Source organism: Acomys russatus, chromosome 1, assembly GCF_903995435.1.
Source record: "Acomys russatus chromosome 1, mAcoRus1.1, whole genome shotgun sequence".
In the NCBI taxonomy this organism is placed as follows: Eukaryota; Metazoa; Chordata; class Mammalia; order Rodentia; family Muridae; genus Acomys; species Acomys russatus.
Window position 1 is genome coordinate 406,685 of NC_067137.1, and position 23,807 is coordinate 430,491.

Genomic DNA, 23,807 nt, shown 5'->3' on the forward strand with positions numbered 1-23,807 from the left:
TTTCTTTAAGGGGGCATCAGGTTTTTGGTGCCTTCTTGGGCTGTAGAGGTTTATTTTTATAGGGAGTTACTTATAAGTTATTATTTTTCTTATTTATAGAGCAAACAAGGTTGGACTTAGAGATGTATCTCTTTTCCTTTATCTTCCATTTCCTACGTTGGAGATCATGATTGAAAAGAATGAAGGGGGAATATAGAAATATATAAGGAAGAAATAACAAACAGTAGATTAGTGAAACTACTCCTTAACTTAATGCTTTAATTATTGCTCACAAGGTTATCTTTAATTTATTGATATAGAATTTTGCATATAGATGCAAAATAACTTTAATTTTAGATACAGTGGTATAGCATTCAAATTTAAGGTTATCTTTCACACACTTTACATATACATATTTCTACTCTAATAGAAATTATTGTACTCATGTAACTCAATTATAATACAAGCTTTACTTCCAAAAGTGATATTGCAGTCTGTTTAGGATAAATAAGTTATACAAGTTAATTGTTAGTTGATCAACTCAAACTCATACTAATTACTAGTCTATTTTTATAACAAGTATATACATCTTAGGTACAACAATTAGATATGATTCTATAGAAAGATAAAGTAATTTAGTTAGATGAGGTTTTCAAAAACTCGAGAGACATACAGTATTTGGCTTTTAAAATGTTTTTATTATTTTAAATATCCATTGTCATGGAGACAAGTTAACTCCTGGCAACACACAACCTATCTCAAAGAAGATGAAGAGCATCAAAGAACATCCTTTTGGAGATAGGTTCAAATGTGTCAAACAAACAACTGGGCAAAATGTCCTCATTTCTACCACTGACAAAATTCTGCATGAAAAAGGGCAAGCTTGTTTTCAGGAAGAGTTGATGACCAAACTCTGCCAAGAGAGGATAAACAATTCCTCAATAGTTCCTCACTCTAATGTGTCTGTCAAAAATATATCCAGAAGGCTGAAAAATGATGTTCCAATGTTATAGACAGTTTTGGGTGACTGCTCTGGTAGCAACCTCTCTCTGTCATCTTCTTACTTGGGAATCTACTAATCTTCACCGCCTGTATACTCAGGTAATTAATTTTATTCTTTCTCAAGTCTCTGATGGGGTTGAAGACCAGATAGTTTAGTTTTACAATTAAGATTAGTTGTTTAGGGATTAAGATGTTTTTAGGTCTAGATACATGACTTAAGTTTATAATAAGGAGATATGATAAATATTGATTTACATTTAGAATTTTAGACACACCAAGATGGGAAAGATTTTACTTCAAGCCTGTAAAATGTAAATAACCAAAACACTAATATAGTAATATATTTATAATTCCTGATAGTTTCATGGTTCTTTTTGCTATAGGTAGTTTATTGTATGTATGTGCGTGCGTGTGCGTGCGTGCGTGTGTGTGTGTGTGTGTGTGTGTGTGTGTGTGTGTGTGTATATATATATATATATATATATATATATAGAGAGAGAGAGAGAGAGAGAGAGAGTATGTAAGAATATTTTCAATTAATAAAATTATCTCTTCATTATTGACATGCAGAAAAATGTCATCCTCAGTTTGAATGAGCAGATACATCCAGAGTTATTAGTTATTTATTATTTTTTCTACTATATTTTTATTATTCCTATTTTTCAAGCACAATCAACTAGTGTATATTGGAAACTTATTCTTCACCCATATTTCTATATTTTCTAAGTTTAACCCAGCACAGCTAAATGTGAATTTTAGGTTTTCTCACATGTACCCATACCTGCATCAGTACATGAAAACAGCAAGAAAAGCGAAGAAGAAACTAGTGGGGCATGAACCAATTGAAAACCAATACTAGGAATATGGTTTTGAGCCTTTTTCAAAGTAGCAGGTACTTATTGAAATGTACTTACTATAAGAGTTGTATTAATTACATCCATAGAGAGACTTTTATTTCATAGTTTTCAGTGAAAATATAATTAGTACAAAATGACTAACATGTTTAAACTAACCATTATTCCTTAATGCTTTTATTTTGTGGTTAAGTTTCCTAACAATGAAACTATATCATCCTTTGTCCCTGAAAAACTATGACTTAATGAACTAAACTGCTTACATTGTACATGGCCATGATATTAGATCCAATTATGAGTATGAGAATGTGGTCATAATAAGATAAATAATAATGTAATCAGAAACACATAATTACAACCACTCTCTCATTTGATGGAATGGCTATCCACATGTACAGCCTTGATTCTCAACTCTTCCCTCTTGTATAGGCTTTAAAATTTTTCTAGTTTATCAAGGCTGTTTTCGGTGCAAATAAAAGAAAACAGATTTAGCTTCTATCGACAATGAAATAGGGTCTAGTAATCCCAGGGATGGTTCAAAATAAGCCTGTTCTCTCTCCTTTTACCAATGTTATATGACAAGATAAGAAGGAAAAACATACTTAAATGTTTGTTTTTATTAAAGTAGAGCCACCAGGAAGAAAATCTCTTCCCATCAGCTAGGTCTTTGACTATTCCATGAAATATTCCTAGTTAAATTAAGTAGGATTAAGACTTTTATTACTAATTTCAAGTAGACTCTTCAACTTCATTTTGCATTTCTTTCTGTGACTGGAACATCAGCCAATACAAGGTAAAGAGTAAGTGTTCATTTCATAGGAAAGAAGTTGAAGATGGGGGCAAATGTTAGTAGTGTCTAAATGAATGAACAAATAAATGAATGGATGTGTATTTTTTTCCTCCAAAGGATTTCCACTGCTAAAATCTTCCCTTCATTTCCTTGCCTCTGCCCACTCTACACCATGAAACAAATTTTGTAAAAAGCCAATAGGCTCTGTTAAGATCATAGTTGACTATTGTAGAATTAAAGAAGTACATATGCTTTCATAAGGATACCTAACAGGAATGAGCATTAGAATCAAAGAACTTGCCCCAGTTCATACTGTTAAAGTGTGTATATTCCATCCAATTCTGGTGCTAAAAATCCCTATAGACTCTTTTGCTCAAATCACCTTTTTCCCTTATGAAGTCATAAGCCACAACTTAATAGTTACTTTGCATATTAATCTTTAATATATTTAGATCTTAAATGTAAGAGAATGCAGCTGCTTACCAGGACTCCCAAAAAGCCTCCATATTGGATAGAGGAATTGGATAAACAATGAGTAATATTTGGGATCAAAAAAAAAAAAAAAAGTAAATATTTCATCAGAACATGACTGCACACTTGAACTTAAGACTTTCAAATATTATGTTAACTTGAGCTTGACTTCTTCTGGATGCTTGCAGTCAAACAGCTTCTACCATTAGTGTTACATAATAAACTGGTTTAAGTTCAGCTATGGAGGACATAGACAAGGATATAAGAGAGTGGGAAAATAATGTGAAGGCCCAAGAAGAGACAAATGGCTCACATAGGTAGCTTCAGCAAAGTCAGTCCAAAATAAAAAAAAGCCGGCTACTTTTTGGGAGAGTTAGCTTATATGAAAATTTAATAGTTGTCTGTATGAGAAAGATCACAATTTAACTCATGGAGAAATCCCTAAGAGAAATATTTTTCAAAGTATACACTATTGGGTAGGAGAATCTTTCTGTGACTTCTTTGAATTGCATGGCATGAATAGTCACTGGGTTTAAGCATTAAAAAAAAAAACTGGCTTTCTAAATTCTTTTATAACATCTTACAGACAACAGAAACCATTTAAAATTCTAAGTGCTATGTACACTCAGGAACTTCCATATGATAGATTGAAATTCCATGATAATTTGAGAAACAAGAAAAACCTGTGGAAGGCATTAATCTAAATGTTAATGTAGTTTTACTTTGACAAAGGTGTCTTTGCTCAGAAACATTACTTTACATTTTGCTCTTACATTCCATTTTTTAAATTTTATTTTATTAATTTATTCATATTACATCTCAATTTTAAAAAAAATTAAATAAAGCAATGCTTTCTATAATAAAATGGCATTTAAAAGGCTTTTAGATTAAAAAAACCAATAAGTTACAAGGGCTGAAATATTGTGTATACTTACCTCTTCACAAAATTTATTTTCCATAAGAAGTGGCATAATCGCTCGGAGGACAGGGGTGTATATTTGCATTAAATAAATCATTCAGTTGCTAATATTGAGGGACTGGTTTTTTAGTGCCTGAGAGTAAGAAAAATCCACCTTTAGTTAATGGTGTAAATATTTCTTTTTCTAAGGTTATAAAATATTCCCTGATTGGTTTGAATTACTTTTTTGGGGTGGGAGAATTCAAAGATTGCTACTTTTCATTTTTCTCTTGTATTGTGGAACTTTACTCACTGTCTTTGAGCAGCTCTTCTTAGAGTGTGGGAATGCCTCTTCATTGTGTCTGCCATATTGCCCATTTACAGATAGTCTTATAAGCACATAAGAATAAGTACATACCTATCCACAAATCTGGCCTTACCAAAGTCACTAGAAGGAAACTTCCAATTGAATGTGACAAATTAAAATCAAAATTGCATGGGAAAAAGATAACTATACCATCACAAAAATATAACCATACAAATATTCTACTGCAAACAACATCAAAATCAAGGGACTTAACAGTCACTGGTCAATAATATACCTCAACATCAATGGTCCCCATTCTCCAATAAAAACACATAGAGTAACTGAATGGATGCATAAACAGGACCCAACATTTTTCTGCATTCAAGAAACACATCTCAACCATAAAGATAGACATTACCTCAGCTTAAAAGGCTGGAAAAAGGCATTCCAAGGAAACAGACACAAGAAGCAAGCTTGTGTAACCATTTTAATATCCAATAAAAGAGGGTTCCAACCAAAATTAATGAAAGGAGATGAAGAAGGTCACCTCACATTCATCAAAGGTAAGGTCATCACAATTCTAAACATTCATGCTCTCAATACAAGGACACAAACATTTGTAAAGGAACTATTAGCAAAGCTTAAACCACACATCAATCTCCATTCATTAATAGTGGGAGACTTGAACACCCTGCTTTACCAAAAATAGGTCATTGAAACAGAAACTAAACTGAGAAACAATGATACTTATGAATGTCATGAAATAAATGCATCTACAAAACTTTTCACCTAAACAAAAAGGATTGTACCTTCTTCCCAGTATTCCATGGAATCTTCTCTAAATTTGATCACATAGTAGGTCACAAAGCAAGTCTCAACAAATTCAAGAAGATTGGAATACTACCTTGTACCCTATCAATTCACTATGGTCTAAAGCTGGATATCGACAACAACAGAAATATCAAAAAGCATACACATACATGGAAACTAATCAACTCTCTACTTAATGACACCTAGGTCAGGAAAGAAATAAAATACTTCCTGAAATTCAATGAAAATTAAAGAAAAACATACCCAATTTTGTGTGACACATTGAAAGTAGTGCTAAGTGAAAAATTCATAGCACTAAGGGTCTTTATAAAGAAATTGGAAACATCCTATATAAGCAACTTAAGGGCACATCTGGATGCCCTAGATAAAAAAAAAGCAGAAACACCCAAAAGGAATAAATGTCTCGAAATAATCAAACTCAGGCCTGAAATCAATAAATTAGAAACAAAGTGAACAATTCACAGAATCAACAAAACCAGGAGCTTGTTCTTTGAGAAAATCAACAAGATAGACAAACCGTTAGCCAAACTAACTAAAAAACAGAGAGATACTACGTAAATTAACAAAATCAGAAAGGAAAAGGGAAACATAACAACAGACACTGAAGAAATACAAATAATCATAAGATCCTACTTTAAAGGCATATATGACATAAAATATGAAAATCTAATGAAAATGGATAATTGTCTTGATCAATTCCACTTGCCAAGATTGAATTAGCATCAGCTAAACAAAGTAAATATTACTATTTTTCCTACGGAAATAGAAGCAATCATTGATAGTCTCCCAAACAGAAAAACAAAAAAATAAAAACGCCCAAGGTCAGATATTTTCATGGCAGAATTCTATCAGACCATCAAAGAAGAGCTAATACTGATACTCTTCAAGTTACTCCAAAAGATAGAAATGGATGGAACATTACAAAACTCATTCTATGAGGCCACACTCACTTTGATACCTAAATCTCACAGAGAGCCAACAAAGAAAGAGAATTTCAGACCAATTTCTCTTATGAACATTGATGCAAAATTACTCAATAAAAATACTTGCAAACCAAATATAGGAACACATCAAATATATCATTCACCATGACCAAGTAGGCTATATTCCAGTCATGCAGAAATTGTTTAATATATGGAACTCCATCAATATAATCCACTATATAAACAATCTGAAAAAATACCACATAATTATCACCTTAGATTCAGAAAATCATTTGACAAAATCTAACACCCATTCATATTTAAAATTTTGGAGAGATCAAAGATACAAGGCACATACCTAAACATAATAAAGGCTGTATACAGCAAAACAATAGCCGACATCAAATTAAATGGAGATATACTTGTCGGCTCAATTTACTTTTCTTTTTTTTTTTATTGTTTAAGCATAATTGTTTTACTTAATAAGTACATATTCTAGCACAGTCTTCATTTTAATTGAGATTATACAGGTAAGGCATCCAGGATTTGAATAAAAGAAGGTGAAATAGGTCAGCGAGATGAATGTTACACACAGAGTCATTAGTGAAAAAAATCATAAACACATAAAAACATATAAAAGCTTGCAAAAGACTGTCTGGAAAATTATTTCTGAGCCTAACAATACAGCTGAAAAATAAAAAAAGCAGTATTGGGCCCAGAGGTCCCTCTCAAACTATGGCACCAGCCAAAGACAATACAGATCATAAACTTCAAACCCCTAACCAGAACTAGCCAATGGACAGGACATTTTCCACAGTTGAGTGGAGAGTGGGGTCTGACTTTTACATGTACTCTGGTGCCTCATATTTGACCAAGTCCCCTAAATGGCAAGACCTGGTGGCACTCAGAGGAAGGATAGCAGGCTACCAAGAAGAGACTTGATACCCTATCAGCATATACAGGGGGAAGAAGTCCCCCTCAGTCACAGTCATAGAGCCAGGGAGTAAGGGGAAAATGGGAGGGAGGGAGGGAGAAATGGGAGGATACAAGGAATGGGATAACCATTGACATGTAATATGAATAAATTAAATAAAATTTAAAAAAATAAATAAACTCAGTGATTACGTTAGTGACACCATAAGCATATGTACTCATGGCATTTGTGTTAGCAAAGGCATTGGACTAACTTGTTATCAGCCTTAAGTAGAAGTAGATACCCAGGATTTGCAGGCTCATATTTTCTTAACCAATATATTTTATTACAACTTATTAACCAAGTGTATGTCACTTATAAGCAAACACACCAAAACCATAGGAAAGTAGGATTAAGGAACACAACAACAAAACCGTAAGGGTATCAATTCTGAGGAACGATTCTCCTGACGTAATCAGTAGAATTTCTTCTGCTGGAACCTGGGGTAACCAGAAACCCGGACCTCAGCAGGAGTCTGAGCCCCAAAACCTTCCCTTGAGCAGTTCTCTCTAAAAGCGTCTTGAAGTGGAGCAGTGAACAGCCAAAAATGGCCCACCTCCAGTTTTTGGCTCAATTATATATCTCCTCCCAGAGTCTGTTCAGAGGATCTTTTCAGGTGGCAAAAATCAAGCTCCCGCACGAGGTGGTTGGTCTTCTAGTGGATTAAGCTCACCTGTTTTCTTGCTACACCATTCTGATCCCACACTTGGGGTTCTAAAATATAGGTTTTTCTCTCCTTTAACTCCCCCTTTCTATTTAATAAAATAAGCTATATACAACAAAATAACAATTATCCATTAAGTCAACATTTACAATGACCAGTCCATTTGTAGTTAGCAATTTTTAAGAAATTATTCCACTATCCTGTGCTACTGATTCATTTAACGAAACTTATTTTAATACTGTGGCTATCTAGTAGTCAACCTCATCAGAGAGGTTGACTAATATGAAGGAAGGGCAGGCAAGAAACTTCCAAAAGTATTGACAGGACAGAGAGCTGACTGTCTGGATAGTCACAAGCTCATCTCCATTATTAGGGCCATCTTCAGCCATCTGGCACAAGGAATCTGACAGACTGCTTCTGCAGTGTCACAGTTTCTCTCCATCGTAGGTGCATCCCACCTTCAGGCAGCTAGCTCAAAGCATCTCACAGACAGCTCTGAAGCATGAATCCTGAAGTAGTAGCCCACCTGGTCTCTGCAAAGCTGGGCAGCCAATTTCTCAGTATCAGATTGGATCATATCATACGGTCATTCTCTCATCAGCAGTAGAGATAAGCAAAGTTTCTAAGTCCAGTGGCTATCTGCCACTATTATTTCTTGATGCCTGCATAATTATACTGGAGTTGCTGCCAGGAATGCATGTATCTCTGTAATAAAAGCCTTTTACTATTAAATGCCATTTTCTGTAGATCTCTGAAGTGTTTGAACACCATCTATCTATCTATTCTATCCATCATCTATCTCTTCCTTTGAAACCATATACAAAAAGCTAAATAATGCTTATTCTATACTTAAGTAACTTAGTATCAAGTAAGAGTTATAAGTGACCAACTACCAATTTCTATTTCTGACCATTATGAACAAGTTATAACAGTTATTTTTCACCTTTTTATATAAGCTGTACATATATAATACATTAAATAAATGTCAAACAAAACGATCTTATGTCTACCAACATACAATATACAATTTAAGTTTTCAATAACATACCACATACAATACACAAAGCAAAAGTTGGAAAAGGAAAACAATCTTAAATTTCCATCAATCTACAAAACCAATGTGAAACGTTTGAATGCCAATGTAAATTATTTGAGGTAATTAGATTCAACAATCTACTTTTTATTCTATAAATCTATATCCTCCCTCATACTTCCCTTCTCCCCTCCCTTTTCCCCTAATGTTAGATAAGATAGAAAAATAAGAGAGAAAGAAGAATAGAAGAAAGGGATCCCTAAATGAAAATTTTAGTAACTTATAACTAATCCCCGTAGGCAAAAAGGAACATTGATAACCCACTGAAACCACCACTCCACCTATTGAGAATGGGGGCATCATTCTCTCAAAGCTACCTTTTCTGTTTGTGGGAAAAACTTCTTTTGGGTACCCTTAGTAAAATAAAATATTGGCCAAGTGCTGCAAAAGCTGGCTGTATCTGTTTTGTCCAGTCTTTTTTGGATCAATCCTGTGGGGTAGCCCTTTTTAAAGTTTATGCATGCAATTTCTTGAGGAAACAGTAGCTGTAGCAGTCTTTGATGTTGAATTGCCTGGGCTTTTTGCCCTGGCTTCATAATTACCTGTGTTTTGCTCTGAAAATAAGCAAACTTTCACAAGTAGTAGTATAAGTACATATATATATGGAATATTGAAGGTATACAAATTATTTAAAGATAAACATCTGCCCTATTTTTGCACAGGTGAAAGCCATCAATTTATACACCTGTTTGTGCTGTAATATCCAAGCTGTAAGAGAGAATGTCATGTTATAAAGACCAGATATCCTTAATAATCCCCTAGCTCTATGAACACATTCATGTATTACATACTAAGAGGTCTTTCCTGGTCCAATCTAATCTTTATAAGTTTTGTCGGCACCCATGTTTTTCACTCCCTGTAGAATTATAGACATATCCTCAGCCCTACCTCAAAACTTTTGCAGATTTCCAATCCATGCTCATTAAGTCTCTATAACAAATTTGTTTTCCTAATTTCTCAGTGTTTTTCTATAACCCAATGTATCTCAGCTCCTGTTGTTCCTTCATCATCAACATTCCGAAAATCTAATGTCAACAAAGCTTTATTTAATCTGTCCCAGGGCTTCGTTACCTTTCTTTTTTGTTTAATAAGCATCTCTTTTTAAGTACGATTAGCTCTTTCAACAACTTCCTGCCCTGTTGTGCTGTGTGGTATACCAGTAATATGTTTACTATTATAATGTAAAGAATTTCTTCATTTTAAGTGACACATATGCAGGAGCATTATCAATTGTTATTTGTGCATGTATTCCCATATTTGCCATTAGCTCTAATAAATGAGTAGTTACACAATCAGCCCTTTGAGAACTTACGGCAATTGCCCATCTAAATTATGAATAAGCATTGATAGTATGATGTACATATTTTAGTTTTCCAAATTTACAAAATAAAACACATCCATCTGCCAGATTTTATTCCTTCTTTTACCCATAGGGTTAACTACAGCAGGTAAATGGTTTTGATTATTTTTTTGCAATGCATTCTTTATTTTGACATATAGCATTCCATTTTATAAATATACCACCATTTTCCTTTTTTTTTTTTTTTTTAATTAATTTTATTAATTTATTCATATTACATCTCGATTGTTAGCTCTTCCCCTGTTTCCTCCCATTCTTCCCTCCCTCCCACTTCCCCCCTTCTCCCCTCCCCTATGTCTGTGATTGAGGGAGACCTCCTTGCCCTATATATGCTCTTAGAATATCGAGTCTCTTATTGGTAACTTGCTATCCCTCCTCTGAGTGCCACCAGGTCTCCCCATCCAGGGGACTTTGTCAGAAAAGGGGCACCAGAGTTCATGTGAGAGTCAGATCATACTCTCCACTCAACGTTTTTGATTATACAATGAACATGTAGGACAGTTTTTGAAGCTCTGAGCACATTCCCTCTTAATAATTGGTCAATTTCTTCATTTCCTTGCACCAATGTCCATGGTAAACCTGTATGGGATCGGATATGAGTAATATACAAGGGATAGTTTCTACTTCAGATGACCTATTTCAGTTCTATAAACAATGTAGTCAATTCAGAATTATCAAGAGTAAATTCAGCAGTTTCTATATTCAGAAGGACTCTTCCTGCATACTGAGTGTAAGTGATTATATTAAAAGATTCTTGAAAATCTAACAATGCCATAAGGATTTCATAAAATTTTGAATTTTGGATGGAAGTAAATGGAATTTTGAACACCTTAGTCAACATTTTATCAGACTTATAACCAGCCATACCCATCTTCCTAGTATCTATATAGAAGGCAGGTGCCCCTGATATTGATGTCTTCTTTATAATTTTTGGAAGTATCCAATTAGTTTTCTTTATAAATTGTATACATCTACTTTTCAGGTATTTGTTATTAATTTCTCCCAAATAGTTACTACAAGCCCGCTGCCAATCTTCACTATTTACCCATAGTTTCATGATTTCAGAATTAGTAAGGGGCACCACAATTTCTGCCGGGTCCATCCAAGGTAGTTGACGCAATCTTATTCTTCCTTTTGTAATAAACTCAGAAATTTACCTAATTCCTATCTTCCTGTGAGTCTGCTACTTCTGGACTGGCCAGGGTAATTTGGATGGTATTATTTTTGGTGGGCCCTGAACTAATGGGTCCCTTCTTACATTTTCCACCGTTAAGATATTACATTGCACATCTCGTTTTGACTGACAGTCTTGAACCCAATGTTTTCCTTTCCCACATCGGCTACAATATTAGTCCCTCATAATCTTCATGGCCAGATACTCTTTGTTCAGCCATATGAGTATCATTTACTCCAGATTGAGTGTACCTGTTAATTTTAGGTCTGAAACTTTTAACCTTACAATTTCTTTGTGCATAATCAAGTCTGCTGCACTTAAAGCACTGGATGTTATGTCTAGGACCTTTGGCCATAGCTTGACCCAACTATATTGTTTTGATGTTTTGGAAAGCTAATATTAACTGTTTCTCTTACCTAATCATCTAATAGAGCTCCTCTTTCCTTTAAGGGTCTAATTGCCTTCTTACTTTCCTTGTTAGCATTATCATATGCCATAATGAGTTTCAATGCCTGTTTGGTGTCAGCAACTGCTTGCTCTATCTAACACTGATCCCAATCTCTGCAAAAATTCTTTGAAGGCTTCCAAAGGCCCTTGAAATATCTTAGTAAAGGGAACAGTTATCCTACCACATTCCTTCACCATGTCAGAAGCTCTTAAGTTTGCAGCATGACATTGTTTGATCACTGTGTAATTATTTTTGACTTGTCTTAAGTCAGCATATCACCATTTACTAAGTAATTGCTCCTTCCTGATATTTATCTTTCTTCTACTATTTTCTTATCCTAATCTATCTGCTTCCCTTCACCACCATGATAACCACTGCAGCTGTTAGGCTGCCTCTAATACCACTGAAACCAAATTTTTCCATTCTTGGCGAATGAGTCTATGCGGTGTGGCCCAACTGCTCAACTTTTTTTGATGAAAGTGGAATGTAGTTCATACGTGATGATAGAGTCTTTAAAATGTTTTAAGTCTAACATAACTATTGGACTCCATACTGTTTCATCATAACTCCCAGCTCCATTCTGAACTGACACACATCTTATAGTAACTGCTAAAGCTGATGATGATGGTGTGACTCTGGGCATTCCTTTATGGAAACATATTGCTCCAAAGACTCTTTTGTTTTTCTGCTCTCTCTTCCTGTAGTTTTTTTTTTTTTTATAGCCTCTCCAGTTTCTTGTTTCTTTCTACCTCCTTCCACGTGCTGGTGCTCTGACCACCTGGCCTGTAGAGCAGGTCAGGGCAGAAACTGTGGGAAACACTCCCACTGAGTTACCAGGTTTTTCTCCTTTATCAACAATGGTGCATTGTGTGTTCTATTTGCTTCAACCTCTACCTTCAAATTTTCTTGTTGCCAACTCTGCCATATTTTCTAGGAGGATAGAAATTTACTGACTCTTCTGGTTTTTGTAGCTTATCAGAGTTTCTTGTAAATCTTTGTAAACAACTTTTTAAATACAGTAAAAAAGACCAGGAAAAAACAAAAGATTCCATCTGGACCTAAGTCAGGAAAAGACTTTGTAACGACAGCTGTGATTTTACCAACATCTTGAAAAGGCATGATTGTAACAGCAGCTGAAATTTTGGTGACACCCTGAAAAAGCATTACTATCTCTTGAAAACCATTATCTTCCTCCTCCACAACATTAGAAGTTATGTTACCCATGATGCCCAAAGCATGTTGGGTGCCACGTGAAGGCTCAGTTTTCTTAACCAATATATTTTATTACAACTTATTAACCAAGTGTATGTCACTTATAATGGAACTAAACAAAACCATAGGAAAATAGGATTAAGGAACAAACACACACACACACACACACACACACACACACACACACGAGCACACACACACACACAAACGTAAGGATATAGTTCCAAGGAGTGATTCTCCTGTCATAATCAGCAGGATTTCTTCTGCTGGAACCTGAAGTAACCAGAACCCAGAACCTCAGCAGAAGTCTGAGCACCAAAACCTTCTTTTGACTGGTTTTCTCTAGTAGCATGTTGAAGTAGAGCAATGAACAGTCAAAAACAATCTGATGACTCTAAAAGGCCCTGCCTCCAGTTCTTAGTTTATTTATATATCTCCTCCCAGAGTCTGTTCATGGGATCTTTTCAGCTGGCAACAATCAAGCTCCAACACAAGCTGGTTTGTCTTCTAGTGGACTAACTTCACCTGTTCTCTCACTAGACCATTCTGATCCCACACTTGGGATGCTAAAAAACAGGTTTATCTCTCCTTCAACACCTGTAGGGTCAATTTTATTAAACAATATATTTTATTACAACTTATTAACTGATCATATGTCACTTATAGCCAAACTGAACAAAATAATAGAAAAAGAAGATTAAGGAATAACAAACCATAAGGATATGAGTTCCAAGGAATGATTCTCCTGATGTAATCATCAGGATTTCTTCTGCTGAAACCTGGAGTAACCAGAACCTGGATACTCAGCAGGACCCAGAGCCCTGAAGCCTTCCCTCAAGTGGTTCTCTCTATGAGCACCTTGAAGTGGCACAATGACTGGCTAAACCTATCCAAAGTCTCCAAAAAGACCTGCCTCCACTTCTAGGCTCATTTATATATCTCCTCCCAGAGTCTGTTCAGAGGATCTTTTCAGCTGGCAACAATCAAGCTCCTGCACGAGGTAGTTGGTCTACTAGTGATTTAATATATCTTGTTTTCTCAAAAGACCGTTCCGATCACACACTTGGGATCCTAAAAAACAGGTTTATCTCTCCTTCATCTCCTCTTTCTATTTAATAAAACAAGTTATATGCAACAAATAAGAATTGTCCATTAAGTCAACATTTACAGGGACCAGTCAATTTGTAGTTAACAATTTTTAAGAAATTATTCCACTATCCTATGCTACTGATTATTTTAATTAAACTTATTTTTAATACTGTGGCTGTCTAGTCATCAACCCCATCAGAGACACCTGAAGGAAAAACTATGTAATATGAATGTAATGAAGGCAAGCAACTTCCAAAAGTATTGACAGGACAGAGAGTTGATGTCTGGACAGTCACATATATTCAAGGAAATTCCTCTAAAATCAGGGACCATGGAAGCCTATCCACTTTCTCCATATCTCTTCAATATAGTTCTTGAAGTTCTAGCTAGAGCCATAAGAAAAGAAAAGGAAGTCAAGAGGATCCAAATGGGAAAGGAGGAAGTAAAATTATCCATATTTTCAGAAATTATGATACTGTACATAAGTGACCTCCAAAATTCCAGCAAAGAACTCTTACAGCTGATAAACATTTTCATCCCAATGATTGGATACAAAATTATCTCAAAAAAGCCAGTAGCTTTCCTACATACAAATGCCAAGCAGAGAAAGAAATTAGGAAAACTACACCTTTCAAGATAGCCACAAATGATATAAAATATTTAGGAGTAACTCTAACAAAGCAAGGGAAAGATATGTTTGAAAAAAACTTTAAATCTCTGAAGAAGGAGATTGAAGATGACACCAGAAGACTGCAAGGTACCTCTTGTTTGTGGATCAGGAGAATTAACAGAGTAAAAATGAGCATCTTACCAAAAACCAATTTACAGATTCAATGCAATTCCTATCAAAATACCTACACAATTTTAAAAGACATTAAAAGATTAATTTTCTACCAGAATAGCTAAAACAATCCTATAAAATAAAAGAACCTCCAGAGGAATCTCCATACCTCATCTCAAGCTCTACTATAGAACAACAGTAATGACAACAGCATGGAACTGGCACAGCAATAGTCTGGTTGATCAACAGAACTGAATCGAAGACTGAAAAATAAATCCACATACAAATAGATACTTAAATTTTGAAAAAAATAAAGCCCAATCTATTAAATGGCAAAAAGATAGCATCTTCAAAAAATGGTGCTGGCCTAACTGGATGTCTACATGTAGAAAAATGCAAGTAGACCTATATTTATCACTATGAACAAAACTAAAGTCCAAGTGGATTAAAGAATTTAGCATAAAACAAGAGACACTAAATCGGTTAGAAGAGAAAGTAGGGAAGAACCTGGGGCTGATTGGCACAGGAAACAATTTGCTGAACAGAACACCAACAGCCCAGGCCTTAAGGTCAGTAATTAATAAATGGGACCTCATGAGGCTGAGAAGTTTCTGTAAGACAGAAGACACTGTAAACAGGACAAAGCAACAGCCTACAGACTGGGAAATGATCTTCAACAATCCTATATGTGATAAAGGTCTAATATCCAAAATATATAAAGAGCTCAGGAAATTAAACAACACAAAAATAAATAACCCAATTAAGATATGGGGCTCAGAATTAAAAAGAGAATTCTCAACAGAGGAATATTGAATAGCCGAGAAACACTTAAAGAAATGTGCAAAGTCTTTAGTCATCAGAGAAATGCAAATGAAAATGACTCTGAGATTCCATTTTACACCCATCAGATTGGCTAAGATCAAAAATTCAAGTGAGGGGATTCCAAGATGGTGCCGACCAATAAGCCATGAATCTGATCTACCCCGAGTAGACCAGAGACATAAGTGGAGCAACAGATTGCTGGACTTTGGAACTGTAGGGGAGGGGGGCTCCAAAGGCCACAGACCAAACAGGGGGCCTACCCCCCTTGGTCAAACAACATCCTGGAGGTGCTAAACGCACTCCCCAAACTCTGGAATGGAATCCACATGCAAACTGCAGCCTTTATATAAAGCACAGACTCGCTGTTTGGGGAGGGGATTTTATAGAGTCCCCAGACAGAGGAGTCTCAGTGAAGAGGGTGAATCTGCCCTAGGATTCCTCCTTCCACAGCACCCGAAACTGCGGAGGTCACCCGCCTAGGCCAAGTGGAAACACAGGCGGCGGGACCCAACAGAGACAGCTAAAGTGGGACTGCAGCTCGCTGGCCATCCGGGGTCCAACCTAACATCAATCACAGCAGACTGAGCCTGCAAACAGCAGCAGTGAGAGATCATCTTGGACTGCTTCTACAGACCTATCGGGAGACGTGGGTCTTGCCTAGAGCAATAGCTCAACATCTTAGCCCTGCGGGAAGACATGGTTCCGTGGGCTTCCAACAGAGCTCTGCAACCCTATTGTTCCAACCCAGCCGCAAGGCACTGGCCATGCACTCCCTGAACAAAAGAGCCCTTCTGGGGATCCTGGCCCAAGCAAGGCAGGCAATCTCACATTATCAGGAGACGAGACATGGGTGAGTCATGTTTGCAGTGTCTAATTGCTGACCTAGTGCATTAGTGGAGCATCATAGCCCAGCGGGAAGATCTAGTTCCTCGGGCGACCACCAGAGCTCTGCAACCCTAGTCTTCCTAACTGCCCAACCACAAGGCACTGGCCCTGCACTCCCCGAACGAGAGAGCCCAGCTTGGGATCCTGGCCTGAGCAAGGTAGGCACTCTCACATTAGGGGGAGACAAGATGAGACATGGGTGGGTCGTGTTTGCAGTGTCTAACTGCTGACCTAGAGTGTTAGTGGAGCATCATAGCCCGGCGGGAAGGTCTGGTTCCACCGGCGACCACCAGAGCTCTGCAACGCTAGTGTTTCTAGCCTCCCAGCTGCAAGGCACTGGCCGTGCACTCCCTGAATGGGAAAGCCTAGCTGGGGCTCCTGGCCCAAGCAAGGCAGGCACTCTCTCACTATCAGGAGATGAAACGTGGGTCTTGCTTGCAGTGTCTAATTGCTGACCAAGAGCGACCTTGGTCCCTCCAGGCATATAGTTCTGGGAGAGGTTGGACACCGCTACAGGGTATAGAGACAGAACTAAAAGACAGCTACACCCCCAGAAGATCTGATCTACCTAGAGTCTTGACTACAAAGCCACAGGAAGGACAGGCAGCTGGGATCAACCTACTCAACCAGAACGTTTGTGTGCGGACCTTATTCTAGGTCCCAAAAACTGCTGATCTGAATTACAGCAGTAAAGTCCAAACAGATATCTACTTTGGCTGGCTCAGCCTGGAGCCCACGGTGCAGAAGAAAATCACCAGGAGTGAAACTGGATCACCTACCTGTTCCACGGAAATATTCCCTGGTCCCCACAGGCAAGAGCACTTGACTTATAATCAGTCATCAATTAACCACTCTCAACCAATGATGGTCACTAAAAAATACCTTCCAACATCAGAGTCATCAAAATGACAAGAGGACAGCAAAAGAATGCTAACAAAAACCAAAACAGTTTGGCATCTCCGGATCCCAACATTCCCAATGAAAACAACCTGGAGAACCTAACAGCAATCAATAGTCAAGAAAATGTCCTCAAGTCCTTAGTAAAGAAGATGATAATGGAAGAAACAAATAAAATCTGTAAACAAATGCAGGAGGAGGCAAACAAGAGGGCTAAAGAGTTAAAAGAGTCATATAAAGAAGCACTTAAAGAATTTCAGAAAAATATAAATAACCTGATGAAGAAAATCACTAAAACAGTCCAAGACATGAAGATAAAAATGGAAGCTATGATACAGGAACACACAGAAGAAAAACGTGACCAAGAGGCATCAGAGAAGAAAGCCAGCATCTCAGACGTGGCCTTATCTAACAGATTGCAAGAAATGGAAGAACGAATATTGGGACTTGAAGATACAATCGCAGAACTAGAAACAACCATCCAAGGAAATGCTAAATCAGAAAGTTTCCTGACACAGAACATTCAAGAAATAAAAGACAACATGAAAAGATGAAACTTGAGAATAATAGGGACAGAGGAAAGAGAAGGCAACGGACTCCACAGCCCAGAAAATATCTTTAATAGAATAATGGAAGAAAATTTTCCCAATTTGAAGAAGGAGATGCATACAAGCATACAGGAGACCTACAGAACACCAAATAGAATAGACCTGAAAAGAAAATCTTCCAGCCACATAATAATAACAACACAAAATATATAGAGCAAGGAAAAATATTAAAAACGGCAAGAGAAAAAGGCTGAGTAACATATGAAGGCAAACCTATCAGAATTACTCTTGACTTCTCAGCAGAGACCATGAATGCCAGAAGGGCCTGGACAGAGATTCTGCAAACCCTAAGAGAACACAGATACCAGGCAAGACTACTATATCCAGCAAAATTATCAATAACCATTGAAAGAGAAGACAAGATATTCCATGACAAAAACAAATTCAAACAGTACCTAGCCACAAAACCGGCTTTACAGAAGTTAATAGAAGGAAAACTTCACCTCAACTGATCAAACTACAACCAAAACTACATAGGAAATAGGTAACTATACCATTGCAAAATCACAACCTCACAAAATCTAGACTGTTACAAATACCAAAAATGAAGGGACCCAAACGCTAAGGAGTATACCTTTTTCTCAGCACCCCATGGAACGTTCTTTCAAATTGATCACATAGTTGGTCACGAAGCAAACATCAACAGATACAAGAAGATTGAAATAACACCTTGCATCTTATCAGATCACCATGGTCTAAGGCTGGACTTCAACAGCAACAGAAATAACAAAAAGCATACTAACACGTGAAAACTAAACAACTTTCCTCTTAATGACACATGCGTCATGGAAGAAATAAGGGAAGAAATACAAGACTTCCTGAAAATCAATGAAAATTATCGAACAACGTACCCAAATTTGTGGGACACATTGAAAGCAGTGTTAAGAGGAAAATTCATAGCACTAAGTGCCTTTAAAAAGAAAATGGAATCATCCCACAACTTAACAACACATCTGGAAGCTATAGAAAAAAAAAGAAGCAGAAACATCCAAGAGGAGTAGATGCCTAGAAATAATCAAACTCAGGGCTGAAATTGATAAATCAGAAACAAAGAGAACAATCCAAAGAATCAACAAAACCAAGAGCTGGTTCTTTGAGAAAATTAACAAGATAGACAAATTGTTAGCCAATCTAACAAAAAGACAGAGAATCACTATCCAAATTAACAAAATCAGAAATGAAAAGGGAGACATAACAATAGACACCGAAGATATACAAAGAATCATAAGAACCTATTTTAAAGTCATTTATGCCACAAAATTCGAAAATTTAAGGGAAATGGACCAATTTCTCGATCAATTCCATTTGCCAAAATTGAACCAAGACCAGATAAACAAATTAAATAGCCCTATTTCGCCTATAGAAATAGAATCCACCATTGATAGTCTCCCAACCAAAAAAAGCCCCGGGTCAGATGGTTTCAGCACAGAATTCTACCAGTCCTTCAAAGAGGAGCTAATACCGATATTATTCAAGCTATTCCGAAAGATAGAAATAGACGAAATATTACCAAATTACTTCTATGAGGCCACAGTTACATTGATACCTAAACCTCACAAAGACACAACAACAACAAAAAAAAAGAGAATTTCAGACGAATTTCTCTTATGAACATTGTTGCAAAAATACTCAACAAAATACTTGCAAAGTAAATAGAACAGCATATCAAAGACATCATTCACCTTGACCAGGTAGGATTTATTTGAAGCATGCAGGGATGGCTTAACATACAGAAATCCATCAATGTAATCCATCATATAAACAAACTGAAAGAGGAAAACCACATGATCATCTCTTTAGATGCAGAAAAAGCATTTTACAAAATCCAACACCCATTTATATTTAAAGTTCTGGAGAGATCGGGAATACAAGGCACTTATCTAAACATAATAAAGGCTATATACAGCAAAACAACAACCAACATTAAATTAAATGGAGAGATACTCAAGGAAATCCCTCTAAAATCAGGAACCAGACAACGCTGCCCTCTGTCACCATATCTCTTCAATATAGTTCTTGAAGTTCTAGCCAGAGCAATAAGATATCAAAAGGAGATCAAGGGGATCCAAATGGGAAAGGAAGAAGTCAACTTATCCCTATTTGCAGATGATATGATAGTGTATATAAGTGACCTCCAAAATTCCCGCAGAGAACTCCTACAGCTGATAAACACCTTCAGCAAATTGGCAGGATACAAAATAAACTCAAAAAAGTCAGTACCTTTCCTGTATACAAACGACAAACAGGCAGAGGAAGAAATTAGGAAAACTACTTCCTTCACGATAGCCACAAACAATAGAAAATAACTAGGAGTAACTCTAACCAAGCAAGTGAAGGATGTATTTGAAAAATACTTCAAACCCCTGAAGAAAGAGACTGAAGATGACATCAGAAGATGGAGGGATTTACCTTGTTCATGGATCGGGAGAATTAACATAGTAAAAATGGCCATCTTACCAAAAACCAATTTACAGATTCAATGCAATCCCTATCGAAATACCTACAAAATATTTTTAAGATATTGAAAGATCATTTCTCAAAATCATATGGCGAAATAAAAAACCCAGAATAGCAAAAAAAATCCTATACAATAAAAGATCCTCCAGAGGAATCTCCATACCTGATCTCAAGCTGTACTACAGAGCAACAGTAATTAAAACAACATGGTACTGGCAAAGCAATAGGCTGGTGGATCAATGGAATCGAATTGCAGACCCAGGGATTAGTCCACACACACTTGCTCACTTGATTTTTGACAAAGAAGCCAAATCTATTCAATGGAAAACAGGATAGCATCTTCAACAAATGGTGCTGGTCTAACTGGATATCTACATGTAGAAAAATGCAATTAGACCCCTATTTGTCACTATGCACAAAAACTAAAGTCCAAGTGGATTACAGACCTCAACTTAAAACCAGAGACATTAATTCAGTTAGAGGAAAAAGAGGGGAAGAGTCTGAGACACATAGGCACAGGAAACAACTTCCTGAATATTACACCAACAGCCCAGGCCTTAATATCAACAATTAATAAATGGGATGTCATGAGGCTGAGAAGCTTCTGTAAGGCAGGAGACACTGTCAGTACAACAAAGTGACAGCCTACAGAATGGGAAAAGATCTTCACCAACCCTTCATCTGACAAACGTTTAATATCCAAAATATATAAAGAACTCAAAAAATTAAACACCACAAAATCAAACAACCCAATTGTGAAATGGGGCTTGGAACTTAACAGAGAATTCTCAACAGAGGAATATCAAATGACCAAGAAACACTTAAAGAAACGCTCATCCTCATTAGTTGTCAGAGAAATAAAAATCAAAACAACACTGAGATTTTATCTTACTTCCATCAGAATGGCTAAGATCAAAAACTCAAATGACACCACATGTTGGCGAGGATGTGGAGAAAGAGGAACACTCCTTTATTGCTGGTGAAAATGCAATCTAGAACAACCACTTTGGAAATCTATCTGGCGCTTTCTCAGAAAATGGGAATAGGGCTTCCTCATGACCCAGCTATCCCACTCTTTGGAATATACCCAAAAAATGCCCTACCACACAACAGGGGCATGTGCTCAACCATGTTTATAGCTGCTTTATACATAATAGCCAGAACATGGAAACAGCCTAAGTGTCCCTCAGTAGAAGAATGGACTAAGAAACTGTGGTACATTTACACTATGGAATACTACTCAGCTATTAAAAACAATGAATTCCCGAAATTTGTGGACAAATGGATTGATCTAGAAATTATCATAATGAGTGAGTTCACCCAGAAGCAAAAAAAGGCAAACAGTATATACTCACTTATATCAAAACACTAGTCCAAGGGATACATACCATAAAAAACTTTGCTTACCAAGAAAGTGGGTCAGAAGAGTGGACATCCTATTGAGACTTTAGGCGAGAGTAACATGGAAGAATGGGGAAATAGTAGGACCCACGGGGTCCTGGAAACGTACAAGAAGAATTTTATGACAGGCAGATCTGGGTCCTGGGGTCCTCCTCAAACTAAGACATCAGCCAAGGAAATATAGGCAGTAAGCTTCGAACCCCTACCAAGACCTAGCCGACGAACATGATATTCTCCACCGTTGAGTGGAGAGTGAGATCTTACTCTCACACGAATTCTGGTGCCCCTTTTCTGACCACATCCCCTGGATGGCGAGGCCTGGCTGAACTCAGAGGAAGGATAGCAAGTTACCAAGAAAAGACTCGATAGTCTAAGAGCATATACAGGGGGAGGAGATCTCCCTCAATCACAGACATAGGGGAGGGGAGAAGGGGGGAAGTGGTAGGTAGGGAAGAATGGGAGGAAACAGAGGAATGGCTAACAATCGAGATGTAATATGAATAAATTAATAAAATTTAAAAAAATTCAAGTGATACCAAATCTGGTGCTTTCTCAGATTACTGGGAATACGGCCACCTGAAAACTCAGCTATTTCAGTGCTTGGAATATACCTAGCAGTTGTTCCAGAACACAAAAAGGACATATTCTCAATCATGTTCATAGCAACCTTATTCATAATATCCAGAACCTGGAAAAAAACTAAATGTCCTTCAGTAGAAGAATGGATAAAGAAACTGTGGTACATTTACACTATGGAATACTACTTAGCTATTAAAAACAAGGAAATCTAGAAATTTGTGGACAAATGAATGAAACTGAAAATGATCATACTGAATGAGTTAACCCAGACTGAGAAAGACTCATATGGTATATACTTATTAATAATTGGACACTAGCCCAAAAAGGATGTCCCGTGAAAGTCTTCACTTAGCAAGAGATTGGGATAGATGCCAGGACTTTCTCTTTGGACTCTAGGTGAGAGAATTATGGGAGAATGAGGAACTAGAAGGATCCAGAGTGTCCTATAAAAGTAAAGAGAACATCATGATGGGTGGATCTTGACCCAGGTTGGTCTGTTTAAACTACTGCACCAACCAATGACAGTACATGCAGTAAACATTGATCCCCTGCTAGATAGGATTTTATACATGGCAGTTCTTATATATTAAGTTAGAGTATAAACTGAGAAATGTGGAAGAAGTGACAAGTATAATCCCATGAGGCATTTGTAGATGTGATTTTAAATTCTTTCCCCAAATTGTCTATAATCAGTCATCAACTACCTACTCTCAACCAGTGCAGGTCACTAGAAGCTACCTCCCAACATCAGAGACACAAATCTGACAAGAGGACAGTGAAAAAATGCTAACAAAAACCAAACAGTTTGGCATCTCCAGATCCCAGCAATCGCAATGAAAACAACCTGGAGAGCCCAAAAACAATTGCTATACAAGAAAATGACCTCAAGTCCTTAATAAGAAAGATGATAATGGTAGAAATGAATAAAATCTGTAAACAACTGCAGGAGGAGGCAAACAAGAGGGCTGAAAATGTAAGAGTCATATAAAGAGGTTCTTGAAGAATTTAAGAAAAATACAAATAACAAGATGAAGGAAATCATTGAAACCATTGAAGACCTGAAGATAAAAATGGAAGCTATGATAAAGGAATACACAGAAGAAAAACATGATTGAGAGGCATCGGAGAAGAAAGCAAGCACCTCAGAGGTGATGTTACCTAACAGAATGCAAGAAATGAAGAAATAAATATCGGGATTTGAAGACAAAGTCATAGAACTCGAAACAACCATCAAAGAAAATGCTAAATCTGAAAAATTCCTGACACAGAACATCCAAGAAATCAAGGACACCATGAAAAGATGAAACCT